The sequence below is a fragment of the Ascaphus truei genome, chromosome 19 (assembly GCF_040206685.1).
Source record: "Ascaphus truei isolate aAscTru1 chromosome 19, aAscTru1.hap1, whole genome shotgun sequence".
NCBI classification, from domain to species: domain Eukaryota; kingdom Metazoa; phylum Chordata; class Amphibia; order Anura; family Ascaphidae; genus Ascaphus; species Ascaphus truei.
The window spans coordinates 33,297,647-33,311,710 of record NC_134501.1 but is presented as its reverse complement, the minus strand read 5'-3'; the positions used below and the strand labels follow the sequence as shown (position 1 = coordinate 33,311,710).

Sequence of the window (14,064 nt, the reverse complement as noted above, 5' to 3'; positions counted from 1 at the left end):
AGTGTCTGCTTTGACATTTTTGGTACCAGGAATGTATGAAATGGTGTAATTAAAGCGGGAGAAGAAAAGAGACCACCGAGCATGGCGGGATCCCAGTCGTTGGGCTCACTCGATATACAGCAAATTTTTGTGGTCAGTGAGGATAGCAACAGGTTCCTTGGTACCTTCTAAAAGATGCCTCCATTCCTGGAGAGCCAATTTAATGGCCAAAAGTTCACGATTCCCAACATCATAATTCCTTTCTGCAGATTAAAATTTCCGCGAAAAAAAACCACAGGGATGGAGTTTTTCTTGGGGAGAAGACCTCTGGGAGAAAACTGCACCAGCTCCCACGTCTGAAGCGTCAAATTCCAATGTGAAGGGAAGAGAGGTATCCGGATGACGTAGGATGGGCGCGGACACAAAAGCTTTCTTAAGCACCTCAAAAGCAAGAATAGCCTCAAGAGACCAGGAGGTGGTATCGGCACCCTTCTTGGTCAAAGCAGTGATGGGAAGAGCAATAGAAGAAAACATTTTGATGAATTTACTGTAATAGTTGGCAAAGCCGAGAAAACGCTGCACAGCCTTGAGTGAATTAGGCAGCGGCCAGTCGAGAACAGCTTTTAGTTTTTCTGGATCCATATAGAAACCTTGGCTGGAGATAATGTAGCCTAGGAAGGCAGTAGAGGTCTGGTGGAACAAACATTCTCCATCTTGGCATATAGGCGGTTAGAACGGAGCCTAGACAGCACCAGTTTGGTATGGTGGATGTGTTCCTCCAGGTTTTTAGAAAAAATGAGAATGTCATCCAGATATACTATGACAAATGTTCCCAACACATCTTGGAAGATGTCGTTCATGAACTCTTGAAAGATGGCAGGAGCATTGCATAAACCAAAGGGCATAACTATAACTAGATACTCATAATGTCGTGATCGTGTATTAAATGCTGTTTTCCACTCGTCCCCCCCTTATGCGAATGAGATTATAGGCACATCTTAAGTCGAGCTTGGAGAAGATAGAGGCCCCCTGGAGACGGTCGAACAGTTCAGAGATTAAAGGAAAGGGATACCGATTCTTTACCGTGTTCTTATTGAGTCCGCGAAAGTCAATGCACGGCCTAAGTGATCCATCCTTCTTCTTCACGAAGAAGTAGCCTGCCCTGGCAGGGGAGGTAGAGTTGCAGATGAATCCTTTTTCAAAATTTTCTAGAATGTAGGACATCATGGCCTCAGTTTCCGGAACGGACAGAGGATACGACTTCGACTTTGGAAGGATGGTCCCAGGAATCAAATCGATAGGGCAATCGTACAGGCGATGGGGAGGTAGAACCTCAGCTTGTACCTTGTTGAACACATCCAAGTACTCATGATACACGGTTGGCAGGATCGATAGATTGGAAGGAACAGAATCCAGACCGGCAAGTACCGCAACAGGAGAAGCCGCAGGAACAGAGTCCGCGGAGGAAGGCCACTGGATGGGCAGGGTACCGGTCCAATCAATGCGCGGAATCCTAAAATAAGTTGGACAGTAGGAGATTGAAAAATATTGAAAATTATTACCTCTTTATGACCGTCGGCCAAGGTCAGTGTGGGAGGAATAGACTCCCAAATGATAAATGCTGGCTGGAACGGTCGTCCGTCAATGGCCAATAGGAACCTTTTTCCTGACCATAGGGATTTGATTCTCAGAGGCGAAGGTTTGGTCCAGGAAGTTACCACCAGATCCAGAATCAATAAAAGCTTTTACCTGCAGGAAAAGGTCAGGGCCCTCCAGAGTGGCAGGAATCAAAAACTTCTTTGGGAGATCTTCGGGGAGAGAGGGGCAAGGAGAGACAGTACCCAGTAGAAGCCCGTCTACCTTTACTGGGTGTTCCCGTTTCCCGGCTTCAGGGGACATTTTTGGAGACGATGTTCCGAAGAAGCACAGTAGAAGCCGAGTTTATTCAGATGGCGTCGCATTCTCTCCGCGGCCCGAAGTTGCTGGCTACCGATTTGCACCGGCTCCGGAGCCTCCAGTGCCAGGAGAGGTGTTGTGGATGACCTGTGAGAGACAACAGAGGAAGGAAGAGAGCGAGAACAGTGTCTCTCGTGCCGTCATCCTGGGTACGCTGGTCCATGCGTACGCTCAGGGTAATCAACTCCTCCAGGGAAGAAGGCCGGGCATGAGTAGCAAGATCATCCTTCAAGGTGTCTGAGAGTCCGTGCCAGTATGTGGCGGCGAGTGCCTCATCATTCCATTGGGTCTCTCCGGCAAGAGTACGGAACTCGATTGCGTACTTGCCGGCAGATCTTTGGGCCTGTGAAATATGGAAGAGAGAGAATGCGGCTGTCTCGCGCCGTGCAGGAGTATCAAATACTTGCTGAAATTCACACATAAACAGAGGATAATCTTGGGTTAATTTGCTTTAACGTTCCCAGAGGGGAGAGGCCCAAGCGAGGGCGTCACTAGTAAGCAAGGCGTAGATGTAAGCCACCTTAGAACGACCAGTGGGAAATAGGGAGGGGGACATCTCGAATTGCACCTTGCATTGGTTTAGGAAACCGCGGCAGGCGAGGGGGTGATGGAATACGGGGTCCAGAGCTGGCATAAGTCGTGGCAACCGGGGGTGCTGGAGCCATGGGAGTCTCCTGAAGGGAGAGTTTAGCCAATTGCTGGGAGACTGTGGACAGCTGATTGCTCACAAATTGTAAGGCCTCGAGTGAAAGACCTGTACCCACCTCTGGGGGGTCTGGATTTGTTGGGCTCTGCATAATGTCACACATGTATGCCCGCAGACCTGGCAAGAACCCAATACTGAGGTGGGAAAGGTATTACCACACACCCATAGCAGTGAGGGCGAGCCCGGAGTGTGGTATGGCATTGCTGAGCCTGTTGGAAGATAGTTAGTAATACTTGCAACGCCTTGGTGGTATAGCGTAAGAATAGTGGTGTCCGTGCGCCAGTGTCCAGGGATCCAGAAATCAGAGTAGTCAAGTTCGTAAGCCAAGTCCAGGGGATACAGAGGTCAGCAAGTTAGAGTTCGTAAGCAGGGTTCAGGGGCAACAGAGAGCAGAGTAGTCCAGGACCAGCAGAGGTCAAACCAGGGAAATCCAAAGTTAAGCAGGAGCAGGTACAGGCTGGAACACAGAGGAGAGCCAAGCATAGGACTGCATACACAGGGATAACAGAAGCTATGCAGAGCAATGCTAGAAAGGACAGACAGGGGTTATAAAGGAGGGAACACCAATGGGATAGAGAGAAGGACAGAGGGAGAAGTGGGAGACAGCAGGGATAGGTGAGGAGGAGAAGAGAAGGAGACAGGGGAAACATTAAGGGAGATTGCCTGCAGGGCATGGGAGGAGGAGTCAGGAGAGTGGAAAGCCCTAGAAGAGGAGCGTGTGTGCGCGCCCTCTGTAATCTGAGAGAGGGCGCGCACAGGCTGCGTCACGAGGCACGCGGAGCGCTGCGCCGCAGAGACTTCTGCAGAGGGGAATGGAGGAACGGAGGGAACAGCTGGCGGAGGTAAGGACATGGGGGCAGATACCGAGGGGGCCTGAGAGTGGGGAACGCTGCAGCAGGGGCTCGGGGACCGTGCGGGTGCGTGAGACATGCTGGAGGCGCGCCGTGGTAAAAGAACGGCATCAAAGGCTGCCGGAGATGGACAGGTGTGGGCAAAAGAAGGGAGGCTGGCAGGGGAAGGGATAGAGAGGGTAGGTGAGCGTGTGACATCAGGGACACATGAAGAGGAAGGAATCCCCTGAACCGTCACATTCCGTACATTTATCCTGCAACGATGAATAGTCATAGAAGACCCTATCACTATGAAAGGGTAGATCCAGAGAGTCTGCTGAAGCTAACCTTTCAGACATTTTACAGTAGGGTTCAGACCAAAGCAAACAAATAGTTACTGTGCAATTTTACTTCTTTTCTAAGATATGGTTTTTCTCAAATGAATCACCATCTTGCCAACAAGTTGAGCTCTTCTCTTACACAAGCAAATATAACAGAAGCATGTTGTCTTTAGCAGTTACCGTACCCCTAAAACAGATACTGGGACTGCTATGTAAATACAGTTAGAGGAAGTGTTAGCATTGTAAATGTGTAATTTCAATGTTTTGAAAGAAGAAAAAGAATGGAGATGCTGGGGATTGAACCCAGGACCTCATACATGCAAAGCATGCGCTCTACCACTGAGCTACATCCCCTTCTTTTGCAAACTGTTTTGATGGCAGACCAAATAAGAGACGATATAATATGTAGTCATGTAAAATAACATTTAAATGACTTCCCTGTCTGGAAATCGAACCCCTGCTTTGTGCGTGATAGGTGGGAAATTATACTAGCAAGGATTGGTTGGAAGAAATTTTGAAAAATGTCTGTCCAAAGTCCATCAACAGTTTTTCATAGCACCATCCTGGAGTCCATCTCAGTGATAAGCACACAAATAGGACATGACATCTAATGAAACAAAAATTGATGTGATGAATCCCCGTTAGTGTACAATGGTGAAACATTTAGTAGGTCCAGGGAGACACTAAAAAAACATCAAAATATAACTGTGAGCAACTATAGTAACACAGAACATAACCAAAAATCCATATATATATTTTTAAAAGAAAAAAATGATGGGTTCTTAGAAATCATATTGAACTTAGAATCACTATTGATTGTCTTCCACTGTCTTAATATACTGTTTCTAATCTTATTTGATGCGATAGAATAAGGGGATATCAAGTGTATTAACCTTTTCTATATGTTGGTATAAAATGTTATCAAAATACCCTCTAGCAGCAAATGTACCAGCCATTTCTGTTAGATGTCTTCCAATATTCCTGGGTTCACTTGCAATCCTCTTTAATTGCATACGCTGATTCAATGGGAAATTGTTCACCAATTCTGGAGAACTATTGAAGGTTGTTACAATCAGTAGCTTTTATGTATTTATCAGTTTGTACGGTGTTATCCACTTTAAATCGAAGTCTAAAAAGGGTATTTGTTGATTCTCAACTGTAAGTGTGAACCTAATAGTGTGATGCTTTGTACTCAGCTGGTTCACAAAATCAAGGCAACTAAGTAATTCTGTACATTTATCCTGCTAAGATGACTAGTCATAGAAGACCCTATAACTATGAAAGGGTAGATCCAGAGAGTCTGCTGAAGCTAACCTTTCAGACATTTTACAGTAGGGTTCAGACCAAAGCAAACAAATAGTTACTGTGCAATTTTACTTCTTTTCTAAGATATGGTTTTTCTCAAATGAATCACCATCTTGCCAACAAGTTGAACTCTTCTCTTACACAAGCAAATATAACAGAAGCATGTTGTCTTTAGCAGTTACCATACCCCTAAAACAGTTACTGGGACTGCTATGTAAATACAGTTAGAGGATGTGTTAGCATTGTAAATGTGTAATTTCAATGTTTTGAAAGAAGGAAAAGAATGGAGATGCTGGGGATTGAACCCAGGACCTCATACATGCGAAGCATGTGCTCTACCACTGAGCTACATCCCCTTCTTTTGCAAACTGTTTTGCTGGGAGACCAAATAAGAGACGATATAATATGTAGTCATGTAAAATAACATTTAAATGACTTCCCTGTCTGGGAATCGAACCCCTGCTTTGTACGTGATAGGTGGAAAATTATACTAGCAAGGATTGGTTGGAAGAAATTTTGAAAAATGTCTGTCCAAAGTCCATCAACAGTTTTTCATAGCACCATCCTGGAGTCCATCTCAGTGATAAGCACAAATAGGACATGACATCTAATTAAACAAAAAGTAGCTGTGTGAGCTGAAAAGAGAGGGGATACTCTCAGATATATCCACCGCCTGTTTTTATCCTTCGTCCGGTGAGTGGGCACTCCACCTGGTGCAGCTGATTACTGGTCCCACACCAATTGTCCTAATAATTGTCATATTTAATTTGTGTTCATATTATTTGTATATGTTTTTCATGTCCAGTGTTTTTTAATCTATTTTATTAAATTGTTTTAATATCCCTATCACCCTTGATCTCAGCTGATATATATTCATTTAGTATTAGTGTTACAATATATGTTGTTTGTTTTTTACCTACAGTATTACACTATGTTTTGTGTTTTTTTACATTTTCTTTAAGCACATCTTTACCGTCTGGAATCCACATCGGTTTCTTCCTGTTGGTGAATATATCCTTTATCTGCCGGCGCCTTTTTAATACTATAATTTTTCTTGTTTTGTTATCTGACCAGGGGGTCAGTTTTAGTATTTAGGCAGCCCCCTAAGGGAGGTTATTCCTCTCATTAGGGTTATTTCATTTATATAGTTAGCGCTACCTACTCTGTGTTTGCATCTGTTGTTTCCCTCTAAGGTTAGCAGCTTTCTATATTAACACTATGTCTCTGCTATTTGCACAAAGAGTAAGCAGAAATATTGATATCAATCGTATATTTTCTGATGATGAAGTTCCAATTGTTGTTGATACTGCTCAAAATGATATACAAGAAATGGCAGACAAATTGGAAAAACTTCTCATCAATGAGAAGAAACAATTTTGGGATGCTATTACAATAGAAAAATATGTGGAACAAAAACGCATTCCACGTGGGCTTAGATTATTTAAAAAACCCACAAGTGATTTTCAAAGTGAATCATTCATTCTTGAATGGAATCGCATCCTTGACAATTGTTCTTTTGAATTAATGCGTCTTTTGATATCTAAACGCAAAGTATGCCTTGAAACATTAGATAAGGAAATCAATGACATGAAAGGATATTTTGAAAAATATAAAGACCACAGTGAGTTACCTATGTTAGAATCTAGAATCAAGAACAAAATGGACAAATTACAGAATGAAACTATTACTTCTAAACAGGTAAAGTTTCAACGTGACAAAATTGATTACGCAACTGGCTGTTATAGAAATTGGAAAAAATCTAAACAAGATTTTGAAAGATCTAAATCCAATAAAGATAAACACACAAAAGACTATTCCCACAAGATTCCATCTACTTATAGGAAAACCATCCCTAGTAATAGAATTATTGTTAACGAGCCAGTGCAATTTGTGTCACCAAAACCACAAAGGAAACCACACACACAACCTAGACCTAATTTGGTTAGACAAACATCTAGACCCAATGTACAAACACCACCTACTAGTTCCCAAAATGTACAAGCACCATCTATCAGTTCCCAAAATCAATTAGAGAAAGATATGGAAAATATTTTTGATCAATACAACCATCATAACAAATACCAGCCCCTAATTGATTTAGATAGAGAACGACACCCCACTGCCTCCGGTAGTGAAGAAGAGAGGGCAACGTTCTCTTTTTTAGATTGGAGACAGTCCAAGGACACTAAAAATGCCAAAGAAGCAATAAGGGACCTATTAGGGAGAGATGGGCCCACAAGAGACGCACACAGCAAAAAAACGAAAAAACACCTTAGAGGAACGAGAGGAGGGCGAAAGAATGGAAAAGGTAACAAAACACTAAAATTGAAATCTACACACAACAACATATTTAATATTAGTAAATACCCTGTTACAGAAAAATAAATTTTTTTATTATCTAAGGGATTATCTTTTGCTCCAGTAACCGGCCCTGATAGCTTCAAGTTGTACATAGATATTCAACGCTATGTACGAAAGCTATGCCTCAAGAAATATTTTCTTAGGGATGCGCTAACTAGAACAGATGGAAATAGTCAACTACCCATCTCTGCTGCATCCTCAAAGAATAAAATATTTAAAAATCCATCAACGTTCTTCCCTAAATTTGTGAGTGGTCCCTTTGTGGATACATTTGCCCAAATGGTCACTGATGATATTGAAGTTCAAAGCCGTAATTTTAAAATTAAACACGACAATCTCAGTGTGGATGATAAAAATACCCTACGTGCACTTGAGGAAAATTATGCGATTATTATAAAACCTGCTGACAAGGGGGGGGGGGGGGGGTTGGTCATTATGGACAAATCATATTATATCGAAGAATCTCTTAGGATTCTGGGAGATGTGTCCGCTTACCAACCCCTCCCCTCTGACCCCACTATTCAATATCAACAATCACTTTGCAAGTTCCTCACAAAAGGTTTAGATCAACAAATCATCACAAAACAGGAGTTTGATTTTCTTTATAATTTACATCCACGTATTCCTTTGTTTTACATCATACCCAAGATTCATAAAAATCTAGAATTTCCCCCTGGCCGACCGATAATATCGGGAATACAATCTTTAACTTCACATTTATCCCAGTATATTGATAATAAACTCCAATCATACGTTGTGCAGTTACCCTCCTATGTAAGGGACACTACCCACATATTGCAGACCCTTAAAGACATCCAATGGAAATCACATTATTATTTTGTCACAGCTGATGTTAGTTCTTTATACACTGTTATTAACCACACACATGGATGCAAAGCCATTTCTGATACATTAGATAAAGATCCGACAATGTCCATAGACCAAAAAACATTTATAATTTCTGGTATTCAATTTATTTTAAATCACAATTTTTTTAATTTTATGTCACAGTATTATTTACAGGTATGTGGCACCGCCATGGGTACCAAATTCGCTCCCAGTTACGCAAATGTATTTATAGGCAGCTGGGAAGAACATCACATTTGGTCCAGTTGCCCTTTTGGAGCGGATTTGGTCCTGTGGCGGCGCTACATAGATGATATTATTTTTATATGGTCAGGCACTTTAGAGCACTTAGAAAAATTTAAACAGTATATGAATAACAACACATATAATTTGACATTCACTTTTAATTCTAGTCCAACATCTATAGAATATCTGGATTTACTCATTTCGGCTATTAATGATAAAATAGAAACTCGTACCTACTTTAAACCAGTACAGGCAAATAATTACCTCCATGCACGCAGTCATCATAACCCGTCTTGGGTTAAAAACATACCCAAAGGACAATTTATTAGACTAAAAAGAAATAGTTCATGTGCCGAAACATTCCAAAATCAAGCTAAAGATTTAAAGAAAAAAAAAAAAATTTCTGGAAAGAGAATATTCTTCTAAAGATCTTGACAAAACGATAACAGAAGTGGCAGCAATGGAAAGATCTAATCTTTTACAATATAAGAACAAAGATATAAATAAATCTGCTAATCTTAGCTTCAAAACACAATACAATCAGATGGCACCAAATATAAGGAAAATATTTAAAAAATATTGGCCTATCCTCAAAAAAGATAAAGAACTCGAAGGCATTTTGCCAGAACATCCTCAGATTGTATTTACTAGAGCACCTAACATCGGACGCAAATTAGCCCCCAGCTGCCCATCTTTACAAACAAAGTTACGCAACACTGTCATAAATAAAGGATATTTCCCATGTTATAGGTGTACTGCGTGCAAATATAGTATAAAAACATCTAATTACACATCTAATAAGACATCCAAAAATTATGTAATTCAACAACACATCACTTGTAAAAGTTCATTTGTAATATACCTATTGGAGTGTCCATGTGGTCTGCAATATGTGGGTATGACCACTAGACCTGTCCAAAGACGCATATATGAACATATATATAACATCAAGAGAGGGTTAGCAACGCACAACGTATCGCATCATTTTCAGCAAGTGCACAACCAAGATACCACTGGTTTGAAATGTACGGCTATTGAAACCATCACCCCAAATTGGAGAGGAGGAAACGCTGTGAGCCAACTGGGGAGACGTGAGTCCTATTGGATATACGAACTAAGGACCCTATCCCCACTGGGCCTCAACGTTGACTTCGATTTAAAATCCTTTTTGGTAAATTAATTTAAGGTATCATTTGTCCATTTTGTTCTGTTCTTTTCTTTCATACAAATGGTCGTTATTGAGATAACAATTTTCATTGTATAAGCTTTTTATTCCAGATAATTTTAATTTTAATTTCCACACGGATTATTGTCTTAAATGTACAAATATGTAAATGTTAAATGTATGTAATAAGAAACACATTTTGTAAGCACAAATCCCTTTAATATTTCAAACAAATATAAATGTTTCATTTAATAACTTTATTCACTTATAATAAAATATCTTTTAGCAACTTAATCACTTTTCATTATACACTTATTCCATGTCAATTATTTATAATATAATTCATAGTTCATAAAAATGGGCACTATATTTAATATTATTAATATTATATTTGATTATTATAATTAGTACTTCACATGTCACTGTCACTTTTATTTTTATTAGTACATATATATACCACTGTATTAATTCTTACCATTACTCACATTATAAATAAACATATTCACATTTATAAATATATACACTACATACACAGTTTAGAATATTTTATTGTATCATAGCACATTTAATTATAGCACACACCACACAGTTTAGATTAGGTTTTTTTTTTATATATTTGTCACATAATCATAGCACATTCATTTATAGCGCTTATATTTAATAATGCACTGATCACAGAAATTGTTGTTATATGTTGTTATATGTTATGTTAATTTATCAGCTGAGATCGTTATTTTAACTTTGTATTTTATTTTTTGCTATCAAGTCACACTGCGCATGTGCGGACAAATGGACATTGTTTTCCACATATTACCTATTGCGCATGTGCAACAATTTAACTAGGGTGATTATTGGACCCAATTGGACACCTATAAAAGAGGACACTATGGGACACATCTTTAGAACCCCTGAGGAAGAGAGCAGCTCGTTCTCAAAACGCGTAGGGTTAAATTGTTTGGGACCCAGATCGCTACGCCTGAGGTGCTTCCAGTGCCGTGACGAATCAGCTGTTTATCGGCTGGTACTCAAGATCAGCACGAATCTGCTGCGGTGAATCTGCCACCAGCCGCGAGGAGGAAAGAGCGCCAAGGGGAAGTAAGCACACGCAGCCTGGCGTGTGTAGCTGTCATCTTGGCCCTGAACCCGGTGCAATAGCTGTGTGAGCTGCACGAATCTACTGCGTTTAATCTGCCACCAGCTGCGAGGAGGAACGAGCGCCAAGGGGAAGTAAACACACGCAGCCTGGCGTGTGCAGCTATCTTCTTGGCCCTGATCCCGATGCAGTAGCTGTGTGAGCTGAAAAGAGAGGGGATACTCTCAGATATATCCACCGCCTGTTTTTATCCTTCGTCCGGTGAGTGGGCACTCCACCTGGTGCTGCTGATTACTGGTCCCACACCAATTGTCATAATAATTGTCATATTTAATTTGTGTTCATATTATTTGTATATGTTTTTCATGTCCAGTGTTTTTTAATCTATTTTATTAAATTGTTTTAATATCCCTATCACCCTTGATCTCAGCTGATATATATTCATTTAGTATAAGTGTTACAATATATGTTGTTTGTTTTTTACCTACAGTATTACACTATGTTTTGTGTTTTTTTACATTTTCTTTAAGCACATCTTTACCGTCTGGAATCCACATCGGTTTCTTCCTGTTGGTGAATATATCCTTTATCTGCCGGCGCCTTTTTAATACTATATTTTTTCTTATTTTGTTATCTGACCAGGGGGTCAGTTTTAGTATTTAGGCAGCCCCCTAAGTGAGGTTATTCCTCTCATTAGGGTTATTTCATTTATATAGTTAGCGCTACCTACTCTGTGTTTGCATATGTTGTCTTTAGCAGTTACCGTACCCCTAAAACAGTTACTGGGACTGCTATGTAAATACAGTTAGAGGAAGTGTTAGCATTGTAAATGTGTAATTTCAATGTTTTGAAAGAAGAAAAAGAATGGAGATGCTGGGGATTGAACCCAGGACCTCATACATGCAAAGCATGCGCTCTACCACTGAGCTACATCCCCTTCTTTTGCAAACTGTTTTGATGGGAGACCAAATAAGAGACGATATAATATTTAGTCATGTCAAATAACATTTAAATGACTTCCCTGTCTGGGAATCGAACCCCGGCTTGTGCGTGATAGGTGGGAAATTATACTAGCAAGGATTGGTTGGAAGAAATTTTGAAAAATTTCTGTCCAAAGTCCATCAACAGTTTTTCATAGCACCATCCTGGAGTCCATCTCAGTGATAAGCACACAAATAGGACATGACATCTAATGAAACAAAAATTGATGTGATGAATCCCCGAAAGTGTACAATGGTGAAACATTTAGTAGGTCCAGGGAGACACTAAAAAAACATCAAAATATAACTGTGAGCAACTATAGTAACACAGAACATAACCAAAAATCCATATATATATTTTTAAAAGAAAAAAATGATGGGTTCTTAGAAATCATATTGAACTTAGAATCACTATTGATTGTCTTCCACTGTCTTAATATACTGTTTCTAATCTTATTTGATGCGATAGAATAAGGGGATATCAAGTGTATTAACCTTTTCCATATGTTGGTATAAAATGTTATCAAAATACCCTCTAGCACCAAAAGTACCAGCCATTTCTGTTAGATGTCTTCCAATATTCCTGGGTTCACTTGCAATCCTTTTTAATTGCATATGCTGATTCAAGGGGAAATTGTTCCCCAATTCTGGAGAACTATTGAAGGTTGTTACAATCAGTAGCTTTTATGTATTTATCAGTTTGTACGGTGTTATCCACTTTAAATCGAAGTCTAAAAAGGGTATTTGTTGATTCTCAACTGTAAGTGTGAACCTAATAGTGTGATGCTTTGTATTCAGCTGGTTCACAAAATCAAGGCAACTAAGTAATTCTGTACATTTATCCTGCTAAAATGACTAGTCATAGAAGACCCTATAACTATGAAAGGGTAGATCCAGAGAGTCTGCTGAAGCTAACCTTTCAGACATTTTACAGTAGGGTTCAGACCAAAGCAAACAAATAGTTACTGTGCAATTTTACTTCTTTTCTAAGATATGGTTTTTCTCAAATGAATCACCATCTTGCCAACAAGTTGAGCTCTTCTCTTACACAAGCAAATATAACAGAAGCATGTTGTCTTTAGCAGTTACCGTACCCCTAAAACAGTTACTGGGACTGCTATGTAAATACAGTTAGAGGAAGTGTTAGCATTGTAAATGTGTAATTTCAATGTTTTGAAAGAAGAAAAAGAATGGAGATACTGGGGATTGAACCCAGGACCTCATACATGCAAAGCATGCGCTCTACCACTGAGCTACATCCCCTTCTTTTGCAAACTGTTTTGATGGGAGACCAAATAAGAGACGATACAATATGTAGTCATGTAAAATAACATTTAAATGACTTCCCTGTCTGGGAATCGAACCTCTGCTTGTGCGTTATAGGTGGGAAATTATACTAGCAAGGATTGGTTGGAAGAAATTTTGAAAAATGTCTGTCCAAAGTCCATCAACAGTTTTTCATAGCACCATCCTGGACTCCATCTCAGTGATAAGCACACAAATAGGACATGACATCTAATGAAACAAAAATTGATGTGATGAATCCCCGTTAGTGTACAATGGTGAAACATTTAGTAGGTCCAGGGAGACACTGAAAAAACATCAAAATATAACTGTGAGCAACTATAGTAACACAGAACATAACCAAAAATCCATATATATATTTTTTTAAAAGAAAAAAATGATGGGTTCTTAGAAATCATATTGAACTTAGAATCGCTATTGATTGTCTTCCACTGTCTTAATATACTGTTTCTAATCTTATTTGATGCGATAGAATAAGGGGATATCAAGTGTATTAACCTTTTCCATATGTTGGTATAAAATGTTATCAAAATACCCTCTAGCAGCAAATGTACCAGCCATTTCTGTTAGAAGTCTTCCAATATTCCTGGGTTCACTTGCAATCCTCTTTAATTGCATACGCTGATTCAAGGGGAAATTGTTCCCCAATTCTGGAGAACTATTGAAGGTTGTTACAATCAGTAGCTTTTATGTATTTATCAGTTTGTACGGTGTTATCCACTTTAAATCGAAGTCTAAAAAGGGTATTTGTTGATTCTCTACTGTAAGTGTGAACCTAATAGTGTGATGCTTTGTATTCAGCTGGTTCACAAAATCAAGGCAACTAAGTAATTCTGTACATTTATCCTGCTAAAATGACTAGTCATAGAAGACCCTATAACTATGAAAGGGTAGATCCAGAGAGTCTGCTGAAGCTAACCTTTCAGACATTTTACAGTAGGGTTCAGACCA

At 39.6% G+C, this 14,064-nt stretch overlaps 4 non-coding genes across 4 annotated transcripts; all 4 read right to left on the bottom strand.

Moving 5' to 3' along the window:
• Window positions 1-4,094: 4,094 nt before the first annotated feature.
• On the bottom strand, window positions 4,095-4,166 carry TRNAA-UGC (transfer RNA alanine (anticodon UGC)). The gene has a single exon. It is a non-coding gene; the product is annotated as a tRNA-Ala (tRNA).
• A 1,235-nt stretch (window positions 4,167-5,401) lies between these two features.
• TRNAA-CGC (transfer RNA alanine (anticodon CGC)) lies at window positions 5,402-5,473 on the bottom strand. Its single transcript has one exon. It is a non-coding gene; the product is annotated as a tRNA-Ala (tRNA).
• Window positions 5,474-11,693: 6,220 nt separating this feature from the next.
• TRNAA-UGC (transfer RNA alanine (anticodon UGC)) lies at window positions 11,694-11,765 on the bottom strand. Its single transcript has one exon. It is a non-coding gene; the product is annotated as a tRNA-Ala (tRNA).
• Window positions 11,766-12,999: 1,234 nt separating this feature from the next.
• Window positions 13,000-13,071, bottom strand: TRNAA-UGC (transfer RNA alanine (anticodon UGC)). The gene has a single exon. It is a non-coding gene; the product is annotated as a tRNA-Ala (tRNA).
• Between the last annotated feature and the right edge of the window lie 993 nt (window positions 13,072-14,064).